The 25,452-nt window shown below is 38.5% G+C and overlaps 1 protein-coding gene across 5 annotated transcripts in view; it reads right to left on the bottom strand.

Annotated features, from left to right (window-relative positions):
* The window catches only part of SYTL5 (synaptotagmin like 5), an 82,729-nt gene extending 61,784 nt beyond the window's left edge, over positions 1 to 20,945 (bottom strand). For 2 of the 5 annotated variants that reach the window (XM_061999990.1, XM_062000009.1), the window contains exon 1: positions 20,630 to 20,945. The gene's annotated coding sequence lies outside the window, so the exon portion shown is untranslated. Of the gene's footprint in view, positions 1 to 4,981; positions 5,084 to 20,629 lie in introns of those variants that run through there. The other 3 variants (XM_062000018.1, XM_062000026.1, XM_061999999.1) reach the window with 2 other exon arrangements.
* Positions 20,946 to 25,452: the final 4,507 nt, after the last annotated feature.

Here is a 25,452-nt window from a genome sequence, read left to right as displayed (position 1 = left end):
TAACCAAAGAGCAAGGAATGAGTGACAGCAATATTGTTTGAAGAGACATTAAAAGCACACAATACCATCATACAAACTTGCACCAGTATATTGGAATTAATATAAGTTGAGAGAAAGGCTGAAATTCTAATTTTTAAAGTCTAAACCTCTGTAAGCTGAAAGTCATATCATGTGGGTTTGACTTCCTAGCAGTAAGAAACTCAGATTCATTAAGCAAAAACAATGGATTCAGCAGCAGTCCATTTTTTAGGTCAGGCACGACTCCAGCTTTCTGATAATGTCTTGGCAAAGCTGTTGTACATGTACAGGACTGCAGATATCTCTCAAACCACAGTAAGTGCCTTCAAGCTATGTCTCATTTGGCACTGGTGTAATAACATTTCAAAATTATAAGTGTTTAAAGACGAAAGCATTTATGTTAAAACTTAATAAGTCTATGAAGTATCCCATCTTACTGTGTAAGAAAACAGTATAAAGATGCTTGTTTGGTATAATAAGAGAGCTAAGATGCCAGTTTGAACCTTCATTAAACCTACTACAGGTCTTTCTGCTTGTTTTTCAGTACTCAAAAATCTTCAACTAACACGGTAAAGCGGTTTCTTTAAAAATATAAGATGATGGTTTGTGTTTCCTTGCTGTAGAATTCTAGGCTCACAATGCTGTTCAGTCAGGTTACAGACCACATGCAACAGGGAACAGCTCTGCCCAGTGTAAGCTCCCTACAGAGTACACCACTTTGCTGCCATTTTTCAAGTGTGCTATGCTGGGAGAGAGGCAGCATGCATGCAGTAAAGGGAGAAAGTGCAGAACAGACCAGAGTTAGAGAGTACACCAGAAGGCATTCGCTTGTGAACATGAACCCACGCACCTCAGAGATCCTACCAAAGACTGAAATGTGATACTTTAACCCTTTTGGTGATGCTTTGGACAAACAAATATCTAATAATCTTCTCTGTATTACATTGCTTTAGCTAATGGACTTGCAAACAGGAGGCAGCGAGTGGGAAGAATGACACGACAGGGTGGCAACCTTTTGCTTTTGTTTTGCTCATCGCTGCGTAAACATGGTTCACTTTCTTGGATTAACATTTAACCAGAAAAATTACACCTCCCAGGGTAAGAATGGAAATAAAACTCAATGCGTCAGCTTCCAATATTAAACAGACCAAACAGACTCAAATTAACAAATGAAGGAAGGAAAAATATTTTTGCTATTGTTAAGCAAAAAACATCTGCACAATGTTAAATCATCCACAAAAAAAACATAAGTTAGGGCTTGAGTCATCTCAATGCTTAGTCATGGGGTGTATGAAGACAGTATTCATTCAGTACTGAACTTTAATACATTTTAGTTATTCCCTATGCCTCTAGACTGGGGTCTAGAATAGAACCAAATTTGACACGGTTGTAAACCAAGTTCTAATATGCACCTTATACACATTTTGTTTGACAGCTGGATAAATTATAAATTTAACCAAAACTTAGTTATGAAATCTAACTACGGCAAGTTGAAGAAAGTTTATCAACTGTGTACTTATAAAAATTTGTAGCACCTCTTCCCCCCCATTTTAAAAGAGGAATAGCATTTAGGAGCAAGAAATCACTTCTTGACATTGAGTTCTCTTAAAAATATGAAATACAATGCCAGAAAGTTTCTTAACTCTTCTTTCCAACCACTAGCACTTCTTACAACTACCAACACAGTGAGTTTAGAAGTTAATAATTTCATAATATAATGGGTATTAATTTAAAACTGACACCAGGATGCATGGGATAGGAATGAACTCAGACACCTAGAACACCTGAAAGCCTCTATCATCTCTCTCACTGGTCAGCAGCTGCTGCTCTATGATCTGGTCATGACCTATCTCCAGCTTTCAAGGGGACTTGAGGCTCCTTTGGGCAGGAATCATCATGTGTTACAGTGTCCAAGATTGCTGGGGCAGTAGTCTGTGCTGCAATACTATCACAGGAAGCTTCATCTGACTTGAAGTAGAAAATGCATGGTAAAACAGGAGAATTATTTTCATTAGTTAACTAGATGCTCTCAGAAAGAAAAGTATCTGTTTCTTTTAGCTGCAGCAAGTGATCGCCTGTAATATCAGTAGGTTTGTTTGATTCCTTTTTTTACCTCCAAATTAAGTTTTTCATCAGAAAACACCAGCACCTATATTCCACAGAAATTGATGAGAATTCTTCTAGCATTTCAATATAAACCTGTTTGTAAGTCTTGAAGTTCAAATGTTTTTACTGATCTGCTGAATTAAAAGCACTCCAAAGAAAGTGGCTTGACTTTATCAAACGTTTCATTCTCAAAAAAAAAAAACCAAAAAAACCCATAACTACCAATTTGAGGTTTGGTCCACTTAATAAAATTCTGTAATTGCCTTTGCTTTCTTCATGAATCAAGAAAAACAAATTTATCTCTGAGTTTTGCAGGCAGATTGTTGAAGGACTGCAGACAATCTGCAGAGTCAGAGAATGAACTATCATTTAGAAGAGCAGCCACTTGGAATAGCAGCCACCAAGCTAGTGAAACCCCCTCTGGGTTTGGAGAGAGGGGAATCTGGACCATGTATGTGAGCGCTTTGAATGATGAAATGTGTGAGTAGCCTGTATGTGTGTAGGTGAGGAATCCAGCCCTCCATTATTTCAGCCTGTTAAATGGTAAGTGCTCTTTTACCTTTCTGCAAGAATGTTATGGTGTGGCAACACTCATTATCCACTACACGATAATAACTTTCTATTTCATTTAGCAAAGCAACTGTGTTCAGGTTTTAATTAAAAGAAACTTGTTTTCAAGCACACCAAAAGTGTATAATAATACATTATATGACTTATCTCTATAGAATTGTGAAAAATCTTCAGGAGATTCATTTCCACAAATAGGGGTGGGGGTGGCTGTTGGACTAGATGATCTTTAAAGGTCCCTTCCAACCCAGACCATTCTATTATTCTATTGAGTGATCTCATGCATTTATTCTGATCTAGTCATTCCAGCCATACTCTATAAGCAGAGACAAATAGGCATTTCTAGGGCATGACTCACATCATCTTCATGAGAACATTTTTAAAAGGTCAGAGGAAGCCTTGTCTAGTAGCATCCATTTCTCTCTAGTGACTGTGAAGTATATGCAGCATGGCTGCCTCAAATGCAGGTGTATAAAACATGCAAGCAAATGCATCTTGCTTCTCATTTGCAGTATAAAACACGTTGTTCATATGGATACCTGACCAGAAACCTACCAGAGGATATAAAGAGTTTAATCAGAGATGAGCTTGGAGTGTTGTCTTGTTTTGGTTTTTATGAAATACAATGTTACAGTGTTTTTCTCTTCAAACAGCAAACAAAGCTAACAGGTCACTTAAATCTTGCCATGAAACGCATCAGTGCATTGTTCCGGTGTGTTTACCTCAAAATGAGCATGGTTGGGAAATCTGCATTTGTAAACGTATCAATTTATAAAATTCTTCTGAAAGGCAGGAAAAAAAAAAGGACACAAAAACCTAGGTAGAAAATGTAATCCCACTTTCACCGGTTACTCCTCTCTGTCTTAAGACTGGGTTGTGCCTTAGCTATCAGTCATGAAGACCATTTTCAGCAGGACAGAGGAGGTAGTGGAGTATGTGGAGGTTTCTCTCTGCTTCCCAAGGTGAGACTTGTAACATAAATGTCTAAGGCAGCTCAAAGTAACAGCACAAGATCTGTGGGGAGCAACCATGAATACCATCTATGACTAAGGACCTGAACTTAGACTAGTGAGAAAAGAACTGCATGCTACTGTCTGATCTTCTAGAACTCCAATGAATCCAATGAGCAACTTCAGCAAAAGATGACTACCTGATAGCAGCAGACACAGGACTGCCATCATTTTTCATACACTGTGTAACAAGCAAAAAGTGACAGATACATTCAAATATAACGTTCCTCAAACAAAGGGAACATCTGGGATGGTTTTCTTTGCCATTCCAAAACTCTTTTCTCTCTCAGCACAACCTCCCTAGTGCCTCCGATGTATCTCTCCTGAGAAAAGGGTATGTAGCTGAAGCTGCCAGTGCTGAACAGACTGGCTTCAGATGAGATTGCAGAAAAAACAACAGCAGAGATATGGGAGCAGAGTCTTCAACAGTGGCTAGTAAGAAGCAGTCAGGCACAGAGGTGAAGGATTGCAAAGGTGCACAAGGGATCACCATGTGGACAGAGCTCCAAACTAGAAGTAAGCAGATGTAACTGCTAAAGGTGGCTTCACAGGACATGACAGAAGCTACAGATATCAGTTGCAGAAATACCTTGAGACCTGAAGCCTCAACTAGTCTTTGCTAGCATTCTGAATTTTTCACACATGAAGGACACCTAATGTGCACTATACTATAATACTTTATACTAACTATAAGAAAAGCATCACAAGCTTTTTCATCTATCCTTTTGGCTATGACCTGTGAAGGCAATTCCATAATACAATACAGCACGAAGACACAGGAAGACATATCACCTCAAGAAGCAGCATCTACTCCAACACAGACAAACTGTTAATCGTTTCTCTTCACTTCAGATTCTCTTTGTTAGCATACTTGATACCCCTCTCCCTAGCTGTAAGTGTAATTCCAGTAGCACTAGAAGCAAAAGAGTAAGAATGTAGAGGTGGGCTTACAGACTTTCTACTCATTTTAGAGCTACTCTTCCAAACCTTGGAAAGATCAGGTAGTAGGCACAGGCAATATATTACTGGGACACTTATTTTTAGGTGAAATGGCAAAAGAGAAATTATTCAGGAAAATAATTGTGCAGAGCTGCACTCATAGGATATCAATTATAGCTTGACCTTTCTGTAACAGCTTTCTACCTCCTTTTGGCCAAGATTTACTCCAACAATCTGCATAGCAAATGTTTTGGCCTTTTGCTTGCATTTGCAATTCAGACAGCTTATGTCACTTGAAACAAAAAACAAAACATATTGTTATGTAGGGTCAAACTACTCACTGGGATGGTGGCTTCATGTCCTCACTGGAGAGCACATCTATCCACAATGATGGGGACGTAGTCAAGAGATGCTAATATCTCTTGATACTGCTGCTTCCTCTTGCTAACTTACAGTAATCAGTCCATAACAACCTGACCTGTAAAACCAAGTTCCTCATTTACCAAAACTGATTCAGAAGCTAAGGATACATTTATGGAAGTCTGGTTAAGAATTTATCAGTGTAAATATAGCTAGAATTTTTCCAGTTATAAAATGCTGGATACCCAAGTTCTACAGCTGAGCATTTCTCCTTACATATCATGTGCACCAACTGTAGTTTAATAGATGCCCCCAGGGAATATATAGGAATGATAAGGATAGTTTTAGCTTGGGACTAGCAAAACATTAATAAGATTTATCTTTTCAATCAGTGACTCAGAACACAGAGATTCAGGGTGGGTTTTTGTTACTCACATCTATTAGCATATCAGCTTGTTGCACATAGCTCATGCACTTCAGCCTAGCAGGCCCCTCGCAAAAGAATTCATGCATGCACCTTGTCTGGGCCAGACTATCATCCAAGAAAATCTGACAAGAAAAATGTCTCACCATATGATAAATCCAGATGGTTGAGGAAAAGGTCAGAAATTTTTCTGCATCCTCTTCCAACATTAGATCAAGTGATCTTCTCCCATTGGTATTGAAGTACCACTCAATAGCAAATACTGCCACGTGTTTTCGCATGTAAACTGAGTACAGATAACCATTTGAGCCCTCTCAGAAATTGCAGAGAAAGAACTTGTCAGGACTGCAAGTCTGTTGTTTCATGACAGAAAAACAGGCCTCTTCAGTTTAAAAAAGTGCATTATTTTTACTTGATCTACATATTTTCTGCTTCCATTATTATTGCTGAAATTCAGCAAGCTCAAACACAATTTTCCTATTTTACTTAAAGCCACAAAAAGTAATGTTTCCAGGAACCAGAATAAATAAATTCAAACAAAAGAGAGATCTTGACAAAAACACTCTCTGATCATCACAAATTAGGATTCTGTAATAACTCCTGCCTTTAACACTTACAAACATCAGTACTATTCCAACACTCAAGCTTGCGAACATCACACAAAACCCTTAAGCAGCTGTGGCTATACTGTGAATGCTATTTCTGGAATTCTTCAACAAACAAAACAAAAACCCCTAAGTCATCAAGTCCAAGGGACAGCCTTCAATATATCAGAGACTTCCAACTGCTCAACACCCTGAAAACGTGTCAATTTTTATATCTCTCACTTGGCAATATGAGACAGTTATAAAAATACACAACCACAAACGTTATTTTTCCACTGGACTCCTGTTACATTCAAGACACGGGAATGAAAACGGCATGGCGGCTGCCCAGCATTTCTTCCAAATTTTACCATTCAGATTATAGCCCATGTCTCATTTGTGGCACATTTTCTTATTCTTGAATAAAGAATTAATAGAAGACTTGACTTTTTCTATCACACTTGTACACATCACAGAATGGTACAGGTTGGAAGAGACCTCTAAAGACCATTCTGTCCAACCCAGCTGCTCAAGCAGATCTGCCTAGATCAGGTTGCACAGAAAGGTGTCCAGATGGGTTTTGAAAACCTCCAGAGAAGGAGACTCCACAGCCTCCTTGGGCAGCCTGTGCCAAGGCTCCGTCATTCATGCAGTAAAGTGGTTTTCCTTTACATTGAAGTGGAATTTTTTGTGTTCCAGTTTTTGTCTATTACCTCTAGCACTACTTTTTTCGACTATGGTCGAAAAACGTGCTGCCCCATCCTCTCGACGTATACCTTTAAAATACTTGTAAATATTAATGAGGTCTCCCCTCAGTCTCCTCTTCTATAGGTTGAACAGTCTCAGGTCTCACAGCCTTTCCTCATACATATCCAAACATCTTGCAAACACTGATATCATATATATCTATATTATCTTAAGTTTTAGATAGAAAAGCAAAATCTTTTACGATAAGGACAGGAAGGGAAATACTTTGGTAATTTAATGTATCTTGATGGCTGGACACTCCAGTTACAGTTACAATACACTTGATTTTTCAAGTGTATTGAGTGTTCATAATTCCATATGATTTTGAAGAAACCTATGGGCTTCCAGCACCTTTGAGTGTCAGACCCTTAAGTACATTTACCTTGTTATAAAGAACCAGAACCCTTCACTCATCCTCTTCTTTACCTGCAAAGGCTTCCCTATGTCCTCCAAAAAGCCACAAAACATCTTTTTCATGGGAAAGCCCTTCCATTTAACCACTTTATGTATATGAACATATACAGACATAACTGCAGAACAGTAGAGTAATTCAGCATTAAATACTTGTTATAAATAACATCTGAAGACAACATTGTCTTTAGCAATTTATCACTAAAACTGCAAGATTTAACTGAAATAGTAGATTAGATTACCCTTGGAAAGGGAAGGTACTTCCCCTCTTAAATGATGAGCCTTAGAAAATCTAAATTATTTTTTAGCAGGTATGTTTAGATTCATGGGCTTCCTTCACCTCTTAAATTTATAAACAAGCTACCTGTAGCAATACTGAATAGTCTGTCAAAAACAGAAGCATGGTTCATTTCAAAACAATACAGATTATCGGATGGAAGAACTTTCTAATTTGATTCAGTATAGTTTAGAAGCCTCTTTGATCGTGCAACTCTGCAGTGCAGTTGTGCCAGTCCATAGGTCAAACACAGTATGAATTCAAGCATTTGCAGAGAGACCACAGGATGCAGAGCTGTTTGCATATAACATCCTCAGTAAGGTTTCCTGCCATAAGGAAACATGGGGTGTTCAAGCAGGGATCATGACTCCATTAGACAACAATTAGAAAAGTTTGAGCTTTCCTTGAATTAGGTTGAATCTTGGGCACTTTCTTTGACTCATGGCATGCAGAAAGGAAATGAAAAGGATTAATCTTTAGAGTACTGAATTTTATGACCAAGACATGATAAACTAACTTCAGTTTGGTTTGGCTAGGTCACCTGGTAGGATTTAGTAAACTAATAAACAGATACACTTCAAGTTTAATTACACCACAGTAATGATCACTAATAAATGGAAATGAGTGTACATTCTCTCTCTACTATAGATGTTGCTACAATGTTGCTAGCAGTACACCAAAAGACTGAGTATACATGCTGAAGTTCAACCTGCTTCAAAAATAACCTGAGAGGACTGGTGTGCAGACAGAATGATTGTGAAATATTTTTACTTCTTTCATGCTACGGTAGGATTCAAATGTCTCACCACTGCTATGGGCATTTCAGAACACCTTAGGGAAATAAATTTTTACATGCATCAGTACAAAAACTTATGCTAAGATGCAGACTACTATGTTGGTAAAAATCCAAACCACAGTTAAGCCTCTTAAAACAAAGCTCAGTTACTCACAATTCTTCCAGTGTCACCTGAAAAAAAAAAAAACAAAACACATTTTCTGTATGCAGCTTGAATGCAGTAGCAACATCAATTCCCACAGAAAGGAATTAAGGTACTTTTTTGTAGCCATGATGTAATTTCTCAACAGCAGTAACCTTTTTTGAGGGGAATTTTACCATCAGAGATGCAGACCTGTCAAATCTTATCTTTTATATTCATTCAATTCCCATCTTAAGATCCTTTATAGCAACCTAAGTGCCTTCCCCTAGTATGTCAGCCTCCATGAACAAATGCAGCTGGTCAGTTCATCACACACCTGCCAGATGAGATAATAAAGGAGGATAAAAATCTATAATGCTACACCATAACCTAGTATCTGCCCTGGTCATAACCCTATAGGAAGCACAGTCCCCTAGTATAGTTTCCTTGTGTATATCCAGTCTTTCCAAATGACCTGCTGCGCACAACAAGCATCCATCCCACAGCTCAAGGCAGAGTGGTATGTTCCCATGACATGACAATAGATAACAAGCCTGCATATCAGATGATGAGAAAACAGAGGTCTGAAGATGACCTGGCACAAGGACAGCTTGTAAGTACAATCTGATTTGTTCTGCCAGGCCAAACTAGAGTCTCCCTGGGTCTGTAAGCAGATCGAGGAGAAGCTGTCTCTGGCTAATCACTCAGGAACTGGATGAGAGATGATCTCATCCATGGGATGTTTTTTATTGTTTGTGAAGGGAGTAAGCCAGGATACTGAAAACTGTTGTATAAATAAAATTCTTTTAAAAAGCTTAATTGTTTATTCATAGTCCAAACATTTGGAAATAGGGAAGTCCTCGCCACAAAGGAGAATGGAGAGGCACGGATATATTTCCAGGTCTCTAGGTGTGGACTAAAATTGGTTAAACAAATGAATTCCCTGATCCTAGATGTATTGAGCACAGGCCTTATTGCTCTTACAAACCACCTGACAAGAAGATTACACACAACCTATTGTGGAGACAAAGGGAATGGAAGCACTTGAATGCTTTTAAAAACAGGGACGTACCTTCCAGCCTACAGAAGCAGATGAGAAATGAGGATTGAGTGACCACATAGATTATATTTTTTTCATGCTGTTGCATAATTGGTAAGTAGGACTCAGACTCTCAAATTCACCAGAATGCTGAGGAATACATAATACTCATATATGTTTACATATATAATAACACATCAAACTACTCTCAAAAATCCAGCAACTTACCTCATTTGACATCTTACTTGTACTGAGTTCTCTGACATTTTCATCAGCTTTTCAAATATTCTCTTCTCCTGTAGTCACAGGCAAAACTTACTGCAATTTGTTTAAAGGTACTTAAAGATAAGAGAGGTTTAATATCAGTTGTCTCTAACTCTTCCATCAGATTGTATCTCCTCAGTAATTTATTATAGAAACTTCTAAAATAAAAGTTTTATCTGTATAAGTAATTTCTATGTACATTGTTGTAAAATCCCCAAACTTTCTCCAAGTTCCTTAAACACTTTTGTTCTGTCATATATTGTCATGTAAATCATCACTTCACCACTGCTCATGAGAATCTCTATCACCACATAAAGACACAAAAAGTGATAATCCTCAGAGAGGAACAGCAGACTGCTACTAAAAAAAAAATTTCACCATATGTTAACTGCAGCAAATCACTTCTCCATACTTGGCTACCCAGCCTAAACAAGGAGAATACCTTCTCTTGCCTCAAGAGTTTCTCTCGAGGAACAAGAGGGCCACTGATACCATGGGTATACCAAATATTTCACTAAAGTGCACACATTATGTCAAATTACTGATGTCCCCCCTTGGAAAATAGGGTCCTTCTTTTCTGCTTTGCATATAACATTAGGTGGGCCAGGAAGTCTCTCTATTGAAAACTAACCAATAATTTTTTTTACATTATAAAAGGTTATTTTCTTAACAACTTTGCCAAATTACTTACTGGAGATGAAGTTTTCCATGCTACTCACACTGATGTTTTGAAACATATTTTAGCTAAAGTTTCTGAAAGAGCAAGGAAAAAAAACCCCAAACCACCACACTGGTACATCTGTGACAAAGTTAAGAGAAATTCCCATTTTCATAAATTGATATACAAGTTGTAGGACAGGGACTTGAAACTTAATAACTGGGATGGGAATAATGTTCTGTCAGGGAATATCTTTTTTTCAGTTGTTAAGTTTTCTCAGGCTAAAACCATATTTGAAGCTTGCAAAGGAAAGTATAGATGTACAAGCTTGATAAAGACTTGCCAGAGCTATTTGTAAAATTTGTATTTTACAAATACACAAAGAAAGAAATTTCTGAAAGGTAAAATCTGGGCTGACTTCAGGAGAATGGGAAGGAAAAAAACCACAACATCACAACAATAGTCCAAATCACAAAATAAAACAAATAGAAAATTAAAAATAGCCTAAGTGCAAGATATAGTGAGCAACCTGGTCTACAATAATTGCTGGTTATGCCACTTATAAGACATCCAAATGAACTAATTCCATCCGTTCTCACCCTTATTAGAACGGAGGGTCTTTAAAGACTTTTCCATAAATATCCAAGTTATCCCTTAAGCAATGAAATTTAAGCTTCTGGAACAACAGAAATTACTTGCTTAGAAAAAAGAAGGAACATTACACACTAAAATAATTCATTTGATGACTTTCTTGTCTATGTCAATGCTATAAATGGTTTAAAAGTTAATTAAAAGGGTAGATTGAGAGAGGAAGGCATGGAAAGCTAAGACTAATCTTGAAGAATCAACACAGAAACAACTCCAGGAGATTCCACAAAATTTAGAAATATTACTTTGAGTTTTAGACTTCCATCAGATCTATTAATTGCAATAGTCCAGATACAAACTTAACTAAGGAAGAACAAGGGCAATGGTCTCAGTTAGTTATGGAGAGTTGTGGGGAAGAAAATGAAGGTAGTAATCAGTACTTGCCCTTATATTCTTTCATGGTCAGAAACACCAGCCTCGCTGGACATTTCTGACCTAATGTGAATGCTTTTATGCTTTGCTCTCAGAAAATATGAAAAACTGCACTGGCACAGGTCATGAAACCTCACTGCAAAATATCACGGCTAATAGTTGTAAGCCTTAAATACCATTCTGTTATTTTCAGCTTTGCTGCCTGCTCTCCTTCAGCAAGTGGGTAACCTGCCCTCTCTAGTGACAGCTTTCTAAAAATTATCTCCTCCCTATCCCACTTTCCCTTCTTGCCCTGAGATCTCCAGACACATACACACTTGCAATCTTTTACAGTGCAGAAGGCTTAGCAGTATTTTGCTAAAGTAGTCACTCTGTTCTTAATACTCTACTGGAATATAAGAGTGAAGAAATATTATACTGGGCATGCAAAAGGGACACTTGAGAGTGAAATATTTAGAGCTGTAAGAAAAATACCTAGTTTTACTAGAGTTTGAGGTAATTATTTTCTTTGTGTTTCAGCTATCATGACTGCAACTTGAATTCTGTTCAAACTCACTCTAGAATAAAACCTACTCAAATTCATTCAGTATAGATTTCATTCCAGTCCAGAACTATCACGAACTTTGGAAAGTCTACTTTGATTTTCAAGTTCGTCATTAAAATCTGCTCCCATGAAGACGTGTATATCTCAGTTTCACATTATTTGAGTTTTCATAGAAGATCGAGTACTATAAACTTTCAGTTCTGCTACCAGCTTCCAGCAGATTTCCAGATCTAGAATTACAGCAGAAGGGAAAAAAAAGCTCTCAGGTAGCCAGGGAGTTGCAATAAACCAGTAAAGACCCTGAGCACATTAAAGCATACTCTTTCTGTGCTAGAATGTCTTCAGCCAAAGTCCACTGAAAAGCAGAATGGCTAAAATTTATGTTTATTTTGAAAGAATCCTGCACATCTCAAATACTGCACAGTATTTCATTACGATGCTCTCATGATCATTACTGCTCAACTGTTTCTATACATTGTCTCATGCTGATCTTCCATTTACATTTCAAAACATAGTTGGAGAAGTCAGCCTCTACTACTGAAGATCATACCACTGCAGTGTAAGGAAACCCACAGGCAGAAAGTCAAAATTATGCTTTACTATTCTGTGTATTTATGCATGAATATCCTCAAATCCTAGTAGGTATTAACTGGAGGTGCAGCAGTAACATCAGGTAGATCAATGCTGTGGGATTCCTTAAATAACAGAAAAGTTGGAATGTATTAACAGTCAATGCAATAATATGGTCATGGTCCCTTAATTTAAGGATGCAAAAATTTTAAAATACAAAAATAATTTTCATATGGCTAGTTCAGAAATATTTGCTTGAATGCTGATTCTGACCAACTGAAAGATACTTCTTATTTTTAGGGAGCCATGGACTCAGCCCATTGTTTTTTTGCACCATCCATATTCACCAGTAAGCAAAGCATATCATACCACAGAGAGTAAACTTAAATATTACAGGTATTTTCCACTGCTATTTTAAAATATTATTTCAAAACAGCAAGTTTCTGTCTACACTTTGTAGTTTTAAAAATTAACCACAAGCTGCTTAGGTATAATAGGTCCTTCAGAACTAAACAGAGAAACCCACTGGGAGCCAAAAATTAATTCTTTCTAAACCAAAAAACACAGACTGCTAATTGTCATTGGCCTCCTGCTCATTCCCTCCTGCCTCTTGAGATATGATATTGCATAATCCTTCTGCTGCTTCTCTTCTGCCTAAAAACTGCTATTTGGGTACACATGTTAGAATGACAATAAAGGAAAACACCTTATAATACTGTAAAAAAGATGCCAGAATTATTTATCCCAAAGAACCCAAACATAACACAGTTTTAAGACTTCAGATATATACTTTTAGTTTGTTCCTTCCCAAAATCTTGTTCAATTTTCTGTTTACAATCCTGAAAAAAGAACGTCTTGTTATGTATTTTATCCTTTATGATTTTCCTTTCCAAAACAATAACAATAAGTGGAAAGATAACAATGGGGAGACCTTACATTGACAGCAGGGCTCAAAAATACTTGCAGTAATGAAAAGAAAGCTTCCAGCCTTCTCTCACATAATCTATACATTAATAACTAAGTATTACTTATGCCTGAGGACTGCAATGAACTGTCTGTAGACATTTGCATAGTTACCTAACAAAAAATTGTGTTTGCTACTCTGTTTGAGAGAGTTTTCTATAAGAATATATACATATTCAGTCTTCCTGAATATAGCCACAGCTTTTATACTTTACAGACTACAGTTAAACTCAAATATTGAACTCCTGACTGTCTTTTACTGTCTTGACGCACATCATGCTTATGTTCTCCTCCCTCTGAAGTCTAAGTGAAACGGGTCAGCCACCTTGGGGCATGCAATAGACTCCAGTAGGTCCTCTGCCCACTATCACTGCATCTTTACCTGATGCAATGAGATGACAGAAGACACAGAGAACTCTGAAGCCAGAAGGGGAAAACCAGTCCGTAGCTTTTCCTCTGGCTTCACTTTATGTAAGTGAAAAGTATCTCCACTGTAAACAAAGTGAGCGCAGTAAGACAAGCAGCTCCACTCATCTTCATGATCCCTGCCTTGTTGCCAGTTATCATTTGAATACCCTATAAAGAAACATAAATTCACATCCCTGCTATGTGAGGCTGCCATGTACCAACACTATATTCTGTCCCTCTTGCCATTTCTCTGGTACTCAAGTGTCACAATAAAAAATTTCAGCCTGGTCTCATTCCTTCACCATTAACAAGGACCAGAAGGTCAAAAGGACATTTTTGAGAAGATAAAAAATAAAGGTAGTTTCAAAAAAGTGTAAATTTATAGATCTCAGGTGTGGTCTACTGCCAAGCAGAATCAGAAGGATTGTATTAAGTCAAAAGACAACAGCACCAAATGAAACTGATTAATTCTAGCTTTTGAGTATGGGGCAATGAAAAAACCATATATTAGACAGAGTGCTTACAATAAACTATTCCACCATGAACAGGTCATGCAATTAAAGTTCCCTCTCTTTTTTAATTAATTTATGGGAATTTAAAAATTTACATCAGCTGTTCGTGTGCTAGTGATATAAATTAAAACGTTTCCACTCCACCAACCAATCAACCAAACTTGCAACCCATGCTATGTTGTCTGATGGCTACGTTTGTGGTATCAAATGAAGTATGATGGATGTTGCCCAAACTTAAGGTTAAGAAACAGTTACTGCTTTTATAACATTACTTTTTTTTTGATTAAAGGGAGAAAGACCAGGCTAAGAAAACATTGCTTGTAATATTGCTATGCATTTTAAGGGGGCATGTTACCAACATGGCAAGTCTCTGAACTGAGATGCAGTATGTTTAGAATTAAGTTAATTAAATAAATGTCTCTCTAGTAACAGCTCTGACTTGAATCAATATTATCAGAAGCCAACATGAATGTAAAGGTTTAATGAATGAAAGTCAGAACTTTTATGATGGGAGCAGTAATAGGCCAGAAGACAGACATTTTCAGAAAGGGGACTTTCATCTAGGTAATTTCAGTAAAGCTGAATAAGTTAGACTTTTAAAGCAAGACAAAAGAAACCCCAGAACTATTTTTTTTTCTCTTTTACCCAGGAGCAAGTCCTCCAATATTGAGTCTGGGAGATAGAGAGCAATCTTCAGAAAGTGGCAAGCTGTTGTAAAAACAATTCTGTATTACTATTTTTGAACCAAAGGTCTTACTCTTAAGTGTAAAATCACCAAACATTTAGAGTGTTGCTAAACAAGCCCAAGGCTAAACACTGTTCTGGAAAATGATGAACTTAAAACATTACCTTGTGACTCTATTTACAAGTTTTATTACTGGATGTTGTGCATCCTTGATTCATGCAGAGAGGTAGACAGTAAACGATTTTTTTTTCCCTTCACACAAGAGATACATTGCTAGTGGAACACCATTCAAACCTGACGGATCAGAAGTCTCCTGCTTTGTCCAGGTGATCATTAACAGTCATTGTAGATGGCCAATTAAAACCACATATCTTACTGAAAGCAGAAGGATGTGGACAATGAACATGAATCCTTGAGAATGTTTCTTTTCCCTTGTTCTCCTCAAAACCCAACTTTACTCTGAAAACCAACATTAGAAATGCCTGTAGCATTTCTAATCATCAGCATTATCCTCACTGAATTACTGAGAGGGCTTTTGCAGGTTCATGTCTTCTGTCAAGCCTAAAGTCAAATGCTTAATTGCTTTTTCTTCCAAACACAGTCATTTCATATTTGGAAACATGGTGTGGCAAACATTAAAACGGTTGCACAAAATTAATCAGAAGTGAGCTCAACTCACATATAAACATTACCTTCATTACTAAACACTTAATACAGAATATGCACTCTCAAAGCTCATGTCCTACAAATGATTTTAACATTTTTCTGTTCCCTTCTCTTGTCATCAGCAAAGTCATGGTTCAAAGTTACTTCAGGGCATACTGCAATTTCCTGCCAAAACAGAGGTTGTGTCTGACAATCACAAGACAAATATCTTAAGAAAAGGTTTGATCAAGAGGGACTTGTACCTTACCATGCATGACACTGTTTAAACAGTTTCCTTTAAGATTTTCACAGTCATAACTGAAACAAACTCCTGCCTAAAGACAGTCATAAAAATAGGATATCAAATATTACTCCTAGAGTGAAACGCTGATAGCCCAGATACTGGGAGAATGCACAATAAATCTCCCCCAAATGACCTCCATCCAGGCTCTGCACTTAGAAAAGCCAAAGACAAACACATACTAATGAAAGCACGGGCTTTACAAATATACCAGCAGCACCATGGCATACAGAATTCCTCACACCCTAGTCTTTCAGGGCACTCCTTATTCACCCCAGCATCAGACAGATGGCACATGTGTTTGCACAGGTTACTCATACTTCTCCACCTTTCTTTGCTGCCATAATCATTTCACAGCAGAAATAGAAAATAGTAAGGAGGTATAATCTTCTCCCTTTTTAGTTTTCTGTCTTACCTAATAAATCATCATTCTTTAATGCATTACTATTTTTTTTCTCTTCCTGACTGCATCCCACTTATCCATTTTGTTCTGACAGTAAGGGTTTAAAACTAGACAGGATTAAAAACAACAGTCACATTAAAAACTTAGCTATGGCTTCAGTATGTTTTCCCCTCTAAAACTTAACACTGGTAATAAGAATGGAGAGGGCTGCCAACAGTTAATGGACATTTTCACTACTATATCATCACAGCCTACTTAAAATATATCTGTAGACCAAAAAGACAGAGATACTCCTGTACAGAATTCTACACTTCTACTTTAACACCAGAGCATGACAAAAGTCAAATCAGCTGTTTTATAGTTACCAGCTATGAAAAACGTTACGGAAACAACAGCTAGCATAGTAAACGCTATTAGAAAGAGTGCCTTTGGCAATGCAACCTAATACTGCAGGCATTCATATTGCAATTTTGTACTATTAATCTCCAACGTGAAACCCAAACACATTTCAAATCTAGAGGTTTCAAGAATACTCACTTTCATCATATTCCACTCTTCAGGATTACTTCATGCAAGAGTAAGATTATTCATTCTCAATACAAATCTTACGTTCTCACCTGTCCATCTTAACACACTCTATAATGAAGTTAATACTAATGCCTACAGTGAATGGATAGCAATTCCTACACAGGTCTTTATTTAATCTATGAGTTATGCTTCTCTTAGCCTTCTGAAGTCACATGTGTATAAGCATCTTGCACCCTCAGCATCATTAGCCTATTTATTATTAATATTGCAAGAATGGAAATTTAGTTACTTATTTCCTCCATTTTTCCCCTACCCAACCCAATAGACACTAGAGATTTTGTACAAAGACTCAGGAAGAGGAATGAGATTTTAGAAGTGATATTAATTACAACTCTTCCCATGTCTGACCTTTTTGACAGTTCTGCAATGCTGAACTCCCCAGAAGTAAGAAGACAAGCTCAGATTTGACTCGTACCATTGCTCAAAAAGCCATCAACTGTGCAATGTAGCAACTGCAAACGAAAAATATTATCTCCAAATGACAAATGACTTGTTTTCAAACAGTGTTTTCTCCCAGAAAAGTGTCTAATAGCAGAATCCTTGGAAACTGTTCCCATGGTCATGGACAATTGCTTCCATGGTATTCAGACAATACCCTGCAAGTTCTGTACCATACATACATATAAAAAAAAAAATCATTTCCTTCAAGCTCCCTTCTCCTGTTCAACCCTTGGGAACACATTGGTGCTGTATACAACCCCTGCATTGTTACCATTCCTGTAATACATTATATAAAAACTTTTGAGACATTCATACTGTCAAAGTGTTTTCTTCCCCTCTGCTGACACACAGCTATTTCCACAGTTTGCCAGGCTATACAGGTCAAAGGTACTAGTGTGATCCAAAAGTTACCAAAATCCTAGTGGACAGACACGACTAAGTTCAGTTGTGTTCAGATCACTAGCTATCCTAACACATAATGCAATCACACCTAAAAGTATTTTTCCTCACATGAAATGGCTGTAGTTAAAGGTAATTTCTCACAACGATTCTATGATTCTATGACTAATCCATCCGGAACCAAGTCATGGAGCAACTGAAAAGAGAACTTACATGTGAAGGAGGGATGCCCTAGAGAAACGTTTCATTTTTTAATATCCATTTATGTTTCTAAGCAATATAAAAAGCACATCCAGCAAAAAGTTACAGTGAAAATAAAAAAGGTACAGATTCGAGTAATTGAATTATGAAGAAATTTCAGTGCAGGCCGAGGTAAAGAAAAACACACCAGAAAAATCCAGTTCCTGATTTACTTATTCTTCTCTGAAGCTGTGCCTCAGCATATGGAAAAGCACAGAGAATGAGGTTGTTTGGAACAACTAGAACACAGAAAGCTTTGTTGGTATTTATTATGTGTATATGTTATGTTCATTGGTATACACGGTATACATTTTTTGCATTTGTTTTTACAGTCCTCTTACATAAATAGATGAGAAAAACTACTCTAAAGGTCCAAAAAGAAACACACACATACCAGTTTCCTATGCCCACCATAGACACACCTCCTACTTAACTGTCCTCAGGCTCTGTTCTTCAAGGTCTACTTTTCCAGCTGTTCTATGAGTAGTCTACTTTCCTAAGTTTCCAGGCTCTGGGACAACACTGCAGTGTTCATCCCTGGTATGAAGGAAGATTGATTAGAAGGCAGAATAAAAGTGGGCAAGGCAACATCAGTAAAGAACTGAGAAACAAAACACTCTGTCACAGAATAATCCTGCATTGCAGCTGCCTTCAGCTGTTGCTCTATCAAACAGATTACCCCCCACCCTTCACCCTGCAAGACCACATGTCCTACTAATAGACAGCAGTTAATCATCAGATATGAAACTCATCTCCCTTGATAAGGAGACTTAGAGCAAAAAACATGCAATACAAACATGTTTTATAGACTAGCAAACAACTGGATGACTGCAACATCACACTGAAAATTGCTTAGTAAGATCCTTCATACCTAGTGGTTTTCCACTCTAAAAAATACAGCTACAATCCAAAGTTCTGACAGATTTTTAGTTAAATACTAATTTCTCGACCACAAAACAACTTAAGATTTCAAGTACCGTGAAAAGCCAAAACATGCTAATAAGTATTTCTTAAACTGAAGACAGCTTAGAAATGTTAACATGTTAAATCACTTCAAGGGTTTAAACTTGATGTTGTCATACCCACATGTCCAAACTTACAAACCACATTCTGCAAACCATACTTAGATCTATGAATAGCAACTCCCATCACAACTCTCACCTTCTAGAGATTCCCTATAATCACTTAGATGCAAAACAGAAGCACGGAGACCTCTGGATCTAATTGCATTTGAGGAATAGCTCAGATAGGGTTACAGAGGAAAGCATATAGCTAAAGGCTAACTAGTGGTATTATTGAAGCCTTTTACATCAGGAAGGAAGAACACAGTATATGGAGAGAGTACTCTTGCAAGAAGAGCCTTCCTGATTATGCACCTAACAAAGTCAATAGGGGTTCATTATGATCAGCTGTTCCAACCACCCTTACATATGGCCCATAAGATTCCTCCACACCAAGTCATGACTAAAACAGGCCTGCTTTAGAAAAAAAAAAATCCTAGGTTTAAAGTTTCTTAACAATAAAAAACTTTAAGAACATGTTATTCTAATGAGTGCTGTTATTTTTTAAAAAACTTGACCCTCCATCTAGTCTTGGCAAGCCCAGCTTCAAATTTCTACCACTGGATGTTTGCTATTAAACCTTTTCTGGCTTGAGTTAAGAGCCCGCTATTCCTCACCTTGGAATTTCTAGGAAGTAATCCAAGCACTTCTTTCCTTCTTTTGGATCCATTTAAGACAACATATGCTCTGAGCAGCTTTACAGCAAAGGGCTTTTAAATGTTTTATGTCCTGCAGTGGGCTGTACCTTGCAAATAAATCTCTCACATGAAGTGCATTCAGTGCAACTGTAGCACTTGGGCACCTCACTGCTGTTTTTCCCACCTGCTCCTCTGTTTTCTCACGTTCTCATAAAAGACTACTCCCTGTCTGACTGCTCACCAAGACTTTCCAAAAATCACTAACTCTAGTACACAGCATCTCCTAACTCGCTATTCATCGAGGTGGATACGTTGAAATGTATATTCTCTAGCTACCGAGTAACCAAAAGCACTTTATTTCTCCACTCTCCCTCATCTACTCTGATATTTGTACAGTCATATAATAAAACACATTGAGTAGACCGTTTTTCAAAGAAAAACCCTGGAAGAAAACTTTACGTAGCTCACAATCCTGATCTCCACCTGAGAGCCGCTGAGCCACACTCACTTGCTCGGTGGACAATGAGGACAATGAAGCACCCGTTCCCGACCACCCCTTCCCTCGCGCAAAACCACGCACGGCAGCACCTGCGGGCAAGATCCACCACCTTCCATTTTCATAGTAGCGCGTATGACAGAAAACACCAAAATATAACCCCCAAGTAAAGATGACAGAGACTCTCGACAAGTTACTAACGCCAGCAACACCCGCTTTCGGCCGGGGGAGAACCGGGCTGCCGCAGCCGCCGCTCCCGGGGCCGGGCGAGTGGTACCCGCTCTCGGCCGGGACCGCGCAGCGGGCTCCCTCCTCCTCCTCTGCTCCCTCCAGTTCTTTTCTTGGAGAAACAAAGGTGCCCCTGACAGCTTCTTATCAAGAAAGATGGGCTTACCAGGAATCTTGTCAGGAGAAGAAAACACATAGAGCGAGCAGCACCCCTGCCAACGAGGCAGCTGAGGGCTGCTGATGTCAACTCGGCGACTCGATGGAGCTGGGAGGTGAAGTCCCGCTCCCACCGCCGCGGGGTTCGGTGTGCCTCCCGGCTGAAGCACGAAGCGCACACGCCACGCTGAGCCTGCAACAGCCCCACACTCACTCGCTCGCTCACGCCCTCACACACACAGGCACGCTTGGGGTTCAGGCAGACTCTCACTGGTGCCCGCAGGTGCAGCCCTGCGTCAGACAGCCTCGCCCCTTCCTTCCCCGCCCGCAGCTCCGCTCTCCTCCCACGGCCGAGGGCACCCGCCGCGCCCAGGGAGGGCTCCCCGCCGGGAGCGGAGCCGCCTCCGCCACCCCGCGGCCGGGCTTCCCCGCACCTCTCCGGCAGCGGCGGCGGCTGCTGCTGCTGGGCAAAGCCCGGCGGCCGCTCCTCCAGCAGCCTCCCCGCGCCGCCACTCACCGGCGGGGAGCGGCGGGCACGGGGCCGGGCAGCGGGGCGGGAGCCAGGGCCGCCGGACGGGGAACGGGGTGGAGCGACTCCGCGGTAGCCCCGCTACCTGCGGCTCCCTCTTGGTGCACTGGGTCCCGATGTGGGTCGGCGCAGGTCTCCCCTTCCGACGGGGCCAGGGAAGGATGTGCGTCTCGCCCGGGGGAAGGGAGCGCAGCGCTCCTGGCTGCACTTCCCCTGACCGTCATCTCCCCAGCGGTGGTTTAGTTGCGAGGGTCCAGCAGCTCAGGAAGCGAGGCAGTGATTTTTCAGAAAGGGCTTGGAAGAGGGGAAGAAAAAAGTGTTTACTTTACATGTTTTAGATTTTTCAATAATTAATAAACAATACCTGTATCTCTTCTGTGCAGTGGGTGAAGGAAGTGTCCAAAAGGTGAAAGAGTATTTAACCATGCACTAAAAGGCGCTTCTTGTTATAGCTATATACAATAGTTCTTAAGCTTTATGCCCATCACTTTTATAGTTCAACTGAGCTAGATTGATCAAACAACTGCAAGTATCAGAAAATATTCCAAATGGTAAAAGTAACCAAGCAAAACAGCATCTTGATTCATTCAGATGAATTGAATGATTCATTCATGCTCATAGGCATCTCCGGGCACCTGAAGAGCTCTCATGGCACACACATCTAAAAAAGACAAGGAAACTAATTTAGCATTTATGAGTATTTTCCAACATATTAAAATATGAGTTTGAAACTAGTGCAGTAAACAGAGAGAGGCCACATGAAAATACTTAAAAGCTTTTCTGTTTCACAGCTGTAACTGACTTAAAAACTGACCTAATTGTACCACTTTCAGAAAATTCTGATTCATGCAACGAAAATCTCTTGCTCTGCTTTCACACAGAAAATTTTAGCATAAAAATTGCAGTTTACGCACAATAGCATACTTGTTACTTTCTCATTCCCAGTGTTGCATTTTTTACAAGCTACAGTGTTTGTATTATTCCAAAGGATGCATACATTGGGAAGTCTATACTTAGGAGGTACAATGTTTACTTGGTTGGTATAGAAATACAACCCTTTTGAAGGCTAATTTCACATTGCTACTTGTTATACTCACACTATTGCTCTTTGCATTGTCCAGGAAAAGCTACTGAAGGGATTTGTTCTACGTGAAGTGCTCAAATATATCTTTTGCCTGTAATTAACAGAATAACATGTTGATCTCTATTACAGTGTGAATCGTTAGCAAAAAAAGACACATAGGTGAATATATTCTATAATGCACGGTTTAATATTAAGTGCTAAAACAACAGCTTCAGATTGATGTGGGTTTTTTACAGTTTCACCTTAGAGATGCTTGGGGAGCTGGTGAAAGGAAGGGCTAATATCCCTTTGCACAGCAGCCAGAGAGCTCAGATAGAGCGTTACCAACCAGGATACCCATGTACAAGGAGAATTTCTGAGAAACATCACAGATGTTGGGATAGAAAGCAGCCACTCTTAGAAACTAGGCCTCCATGTTATTTTAGCACCACTGTCCCATAGCTGCCCCATATTTATTAAGCACCTTTTGTGATCCATAACAGGCCACATGGAACAAAGGCTTTATAAATCAGAATTACAGAAATTTATGACCTGTTTAGAACAAAGTTTGCTATTATTGCTATTATTTCTTTGCTAATTTCAATCTCCATCAGGAACACTTGCCTCACTGTAAAGAATTACCCCTCTATCGGCTCAGGATGCGGCTTTATTAGGAATGACTCATAGTACTCACGGCCCTTTTCAGAGTGCTATGGCATTGCTCTTGTCCTCTGGGACACAGTTTTTCCAGTTTAGTTTCTTCTTTCGATAAAGAACTGCTAACTCCACACGCTGGAAATCAAGGAACTTAAACATTTATTGATACACTGGTTCACACAACCATAACATCTGCTGAATGTGGAGAATTTGCACAAATTAAACAGACCTCAGTTCAATGATGTTAATAAACAAAACCTAGGTTGCTTTCATTTCAGGTAGCATTACAGAGTGCTTTTCACGATTTTATTTCTCCTCACCTTAGTGTAATCTACCAATAAATGCCAGAAAACTAGGTTATTGATGCAGATTGCTAAACTAAAAGGTTTTGATTAAGAAGTCATGCAGCATGAAATAGAAGAGGGGTTTTTTTTATAATAAACACCCAGAGATGTTAAAAGTGAAAAATGCTGTGGGATAATTATTGATATTTTACTCGTAAATTACATGGTGCTAGAAGCAGAATTTGAGAACAAAAGTTTAAAAGAGATCTTTGTCAAGGAAGCTTAGATATGCAAGTATGTATTTTCAAAAAGTATTATTGCAGCAATTATGGAGAGAGAGGAGTGTGCAAACTCTACTAACTCTCAGTACTCAAGGTTTTGAGCTGTCATTTGATGGAGGTCTTCATTAAAAAAAATGAGACTTCATCAATATCTTCCATTGGTCAGAAAGTAATGGAAGCTACTTCTATTGAAGCGTCCTATTTCTGTGTAATTTTTTTTAGTGGTTTGAGTTCCTGTATGTTCTGCATTTTAAATGAAGAAATTTTTGGCAGTTCTTTAAAAAGGCTCCCTGTTCAAATTTTAATGTGGCTTGTGATGCTGATGTGCTTCTCTCCACTGCCAGTTAAAAGGGGAAAAAAGTCAAATTTATGTTTTAGAAAAAAAGACTGTTTTAATGCATACTGAATAATAAGGCAAAATAACATTTCAAGAAGCAATATAGTAACTGCTGCAGAAGTGATATCATCACAACGTTTCTTTAAAGTATTCATCACCTCATTCAGCTTCCCTTCTTGAAAGAAGAGAGATTTGTTCAACCAATGTTATTATGCCTGCTGTTTTAATTTTATTAAAACTTAATTAATTTCACTTCCTTCACAATTCCTGCTTGCTGAGTGTGTGACATACAGGGTTCACTGGAATTTGACATAACTCTGTCAAATATGGTTTTTTTCAGTGTGTGCTATAAATGTTCACGAGCTCAGTGCAACCAAGTAGCCATGGGACCAGGGCCCACTTGCATCTCTTAGGACTTGCTTTCTGTATTTATAACGATACTATAGGGCTGTGAGTCAGAGGTTCTTGTTCCCAAGCTTGCTTACTTGCCCCACCATTTTTACTTATGTGAAAATAAGAGGTTTTCTTTTTATAAAGCCAAGAAACTTACCTCTGAGAGAATATTAATATTTTTCAAGCTTCATTCCAGTTATTTACTGTCATCTTAGAATTCTCTCCCTCTCTATACTGAACAAGTGTCAAAAGAAGAATGAAGATGAAGAAAATGTTATACAAGAAGAAAGAAGCCTTCTCTTGTACAAGAGGACAACATTTTGAAAAGGCAATTATTTAAGGGACATTTTAACGCCACTTGCTACATGAACAGGAAAATTCTGTCACAAGCTTAGAAATGAAAACTGGGAAATGTTCTGAGACAAAGCCATTTCTGTTTCAGCCAGTGAAAAGATTTAGAAAAGCAGGTAATTACAAAAGGTTTTCAGAGTAACTACAGTGTCTGCTGTTCTTTTTAAAGAAGTTAAAAGCAGACTTAGAGATATAGCAAATGAAGCAATATATTTGTACCTCTTTTTCTCGCATCATAAACCAAGAAATCTATTTACTTGCTCCTGTTTTTTCTTTCACACATTTAAACTAAAAAGAATAAGAGGATGCTCTTATTGACACCCCACTGTGCTACATCAAGCCAATATTTGAATCACTGCCTAGAATGCAAGCAAAGGGAATACTCTTACAGCTCCCATTACAGTGTGTACTATTTACTTAGACAATTATTTTGGTGTCAGCTATGGCGTTCTTTGCACAAGAGAGAGCTATGCATAGTGCGTAAGAACTGTAGAATGAAATGCTGCATAAAGAAATGTTCAGTTAACACCCCAGTGTCTTGTGTTCCACAGTAGGACGTTGAGAAGTGTTCCTTGAGGCAATACTGAAGAAACCATTAAAAGAACTTGCACATGTATGATGCACCTGCAAAGCATAAGCTGAGAACACAGTATAAAATTTCATCCTAAATGTACTAAGGTACCTTTTAGAATTACTGTTTTACTTCAGTTCTATCTTTACTACAGTTCCATCAATTAGAAATCCATCAGTAAAATACCTGTATTTTACACAAATGTTTTATTGCAAAGAATTTCAATGGCTTCTACAAAGTGCGGAAACATTTCATGGAAACAGTTGATTTGCTATATATAAATTTGTGAGGTTCATCAAGAAGCTAGCTCAAGTATCCTAAATGTTAGTGTTTGTCTAGCATTGTCAACTGACAAGATTTAGGACAT

The sequence above is a fragment of the Colius striatus genome, chromosome 1 (genome assembly GCF_028858725.1).
Source record: "Colius striatus isolate bColStr4 chromosome 1, bColStr4.1.hap1, whole genome shotgun sequence".
NCBI lineage: Eukaryota > Metazoa > Chordata > Aves > Coliiformes > Coliidae > Colius > Colius striatus.
This window is presented reverse-complemented; position numbering and strand designations above follow the sequence as displayed.